Here is a 3,315-nt window from a genome sequence, read left to right as displayed (position 1 = left end):
ATAACAATACTAACAATAATAACAACAACAACAACAATAATAATAATATTAATAATAATACATCACTTCCCCAGGACCTGGGAGCGATGCCTGAAACCAGCTGAAAATTAAACCAACTGTCAGCATTGCACTCGCTCCGTCTGTCAAAACAGTGCCCGGCTTGCGGCAGCTGGGGCGCGGGGGGTGAAAGGCGCAGTGTCTCACCAAACAACGGCCACTTTCACGCCAAGTGCTGTTGACACAGTGAGAACCCAGTTCCTCTCTAAACACGACACCAATAGGGCTGCTATTCTTCTTGTTTCCTCAGCCCTACTTAACAGCTTTCCCTAAAACACCGATTGCGGGGAGGTGCGCGGGGCTGGGTGTTTATTACAAGGCAATGAAGTCCATGGGAAGGGCACGGGCCTCAGCTTGGGGTAAGCTAAGAGCAAAGTGCAGCCCTGGGGGGCAAACTGAGCGGATGCAAGAAGCAGAGCCAGGTACGCTGGGCATGCATTTGGCCTGAGATGGCTGTAAAGAGAAATAGAAAAGAGAAATGTAGGGTGATGGAGTAGCAGAGAGGTGTAAAGAAAGGGTTTGGTTTTGAGTTTTGGCTGCAAGTGGCATTGGGGGTGCTCTGCCACTTTTACCTGCTTTGCTGCTTTGCTGTGAGGACCTGCAAGTGCTCCGCAGTCACCTCTGTGGAGCAGGAGCGAGCCCACAAGCCCAGTAGCAGACACAGCCGCCCCATCACTGCCAATGGTCTCAGATTTCCCAGCGCAGACCAGAGATGCAGACATCAAATGCATGTTTTTCAAACCAAAGGAGCATCCCATGGGAGCTGTGGTGGCTCTCAGCAGCTCCTGTGGGAGTCACCAGCCACCAAAGGATGCGGCAAGGGATGTCACCGCGTTTTCTCCTAAAATCTGCCCCTGGTGGGATGGCTCTCACCCATCCCAGAGGTCAGGGCAGTCCCGAAATCATTGGGCATTGCTGATCCCCGGTCTCTTACCCACAGCATGAGGCCTGGCACCATCCATCCCTGTGATTTATATTTATATGCAGCTCAGGGCTTGTTTCATGTTTGTGAGGAGCTGGATGCTCTCACAGCACTCTATAAATAACAGAGGATTTGAATTATATGAACAGTTCATTAAAGATGATTTTACGTTAGGCATTCGGGTTCTTTTTCTGCTCAGAAGCTGTAACTTCTGCACATTCTTTAAAAATTACACAGAAATTTTGAACAATTCCTAGAGCGGCAGATTTCTAGCCCAAGCGGGACCATTTGATCCTTTCTCTGTAACACAGGCAGGAGCTCGGTGACTAAACCTGGCAGTGGCTAGGCTGGGGTCCCTGCTCTGACCAGGCTTCTGTAGCCCCCACTGCTCAGATATCCCCATGGTCCCTGGCTGGAGGAAAGTTTAGGACTCTGGGGAAGAATAAACCATCTGCTTTGCTTCAATACTTGTGTTCGTGACTTTGAAATTCACCCTTCATAAAAATTAATGCCAGAAACTCCGCATTGCTCCAATACACAAGTAAAACACTTAAAAGAAGTTTAAAAATATTATGAACAAGAGGCATTTACTCCAACCCTCTAACAAGTAAGTTTCATTTTAATGGGAAAATAAGAGAAATCCCATTAAAAGTAGGATATACCCATGTGTTATCCCATACCTATCCAAAAGACTGAAAGCTCTATCTTTTACAGAGACAGTACAGAAGTAAAGCTCAGCTGCACTTACCCTTACTGACAGCGGACTGGAAACTCTCTTGGCTTTACGTATTTCTAAACCATTCTCTGCCAGCCCAAGTATCCTTATGAGACCAAAGCACTTCCCATGGCAGCAGAGAGGGTAGTGCAGGAGAAGGGAGCGACCCTGCCTGTGAGCAGTGCTGTGCCAGCTCCGTGCGCCCCGAACTGTGGCCAGCTCTGGGTCCCCTCTGCCCAGCGCTGCCCCAGGGGCCACACTGATGGCACCCCAGTCCCAGCATCCCAGTCCCAGTGAGCACCAACACCTCACAGCGATGCACAATCAGTGACTCCTGTTTGTCACAGCCTGGGAACTGGTGCTCTCATCCTCGCCAGCCCCAGGGCAGTCCTGCCTGCAGCAGAAGGATTTATTTAGGAAAGGCTTTAGGTTTCAGTATGTAGTTTTTAAAACACAGTAGACCTCACAGCGAAGTTGGAGCTTTCAAAAGCAGACACCAGTTTAGGATGCCTTGAACACTTCTGTTCCAGGAGCCCTTCTTCCCCAATCTGATTCCGGCCTCTCTTCCCTCTGCCCATGCGAAAACTCCACTGTCGAGTTTTTTGGTTCCCTATTTATGAACCTGCTCCTCAATAATTAAATGATAAAGTCTCATTACTGCTTTCCTTGACTGCCTGACCCATAACATCGGCAAAAAAGAGAAAAAAAATCAATACAGACTCTCCAAAACACATGAACTCAAACTCTGCCAGGCCCCAGGGAAAATAAAATAAGTGTGAGACTCCAGTTCCAAATAAATAAATAGGTAAAATAAGCGAACAAAGTTTCCATAGCTTACACCTGCTGTCAGCACAGGAGCCAGCCCCCGGGGCATCCCCCCACCGTGGCACTGCCTGCAGACCCCTGGGGCCCTGAGTTCAAACAGAAAATCTATCTTTAATGACTTTGGGGAGTGCAGTAGGGATGCCAACTAGTTCAATGTAATTAAAGCTATCTATCACCCAGTGACCAGGAGCCCAAAGTTGATGAACTTTCCAATGAGATTTTATTCTTCCCTCCATTGATGAGAAAACACCACTTTGTGCTGCTGCTGCAGGAGACATGAAGAAGTGTGGGAAGGAGCAAGGAGGACTCATCAGTCCAGCCATTAACATGTCAGGGTGATGGGGATGGGGAAAATAAAGTCAAGCTTCGTCAGAGGCTGGTGAAAAGTTTGACAGAGTCTTCTTCCCACTCTTCCTCCTCCCTGTGCCTTCATGCAAAACTGTTCAAATCCAGAGTCCTGTGATTTCTGCCAAGGGAAGAAATCAGCATGTGGGGCTAAGGGCACTTGTGGCTTTGGTGAATGAGATCTGTGGGCCCAATCTGCTCCATGCTGTATGGAAAGTCCAACCTGAAAATGATTTATTCCCCACTCAAGCAGAGCTGATGGAGATCTTGGACACACCAAGGCTGATGCCAGCAGCATTGATGCTCCAGCAATGAGTAGAATGTAGGCAGTCCATCGCATGGGGATGCAGGCAATGCATCGCATGAAGCAGCAGCCAGGACACAAGAAAGAATGCAAAAGGGAGCATTTTAACCAAAAAGCATTGGGGAACATCCCCAAAGTGCTGCCAAG

Source organism: Mesitornis unicolor, unplaced genomic scaffold (assembly GCF_000695765.1).
Source record: "Mesitornis unicolor isolate BGI_N332 unplaced genomic scaffold, ASM69576v1 scaffold12161, whole genome shotgun sequence".
In the NCBI taxonomy this organism is placed as follows: Eukaryota; Metazoa; Chordata; class Aves; order Mesitornithiformes; family Mesitornithidae; genus Mesitornis; species Mesitornis unicolor.
The sequence above is the reverse complement of the archived record's forward strand: the minus strand, read 5'-3'. Positions refer to the sequence as shown.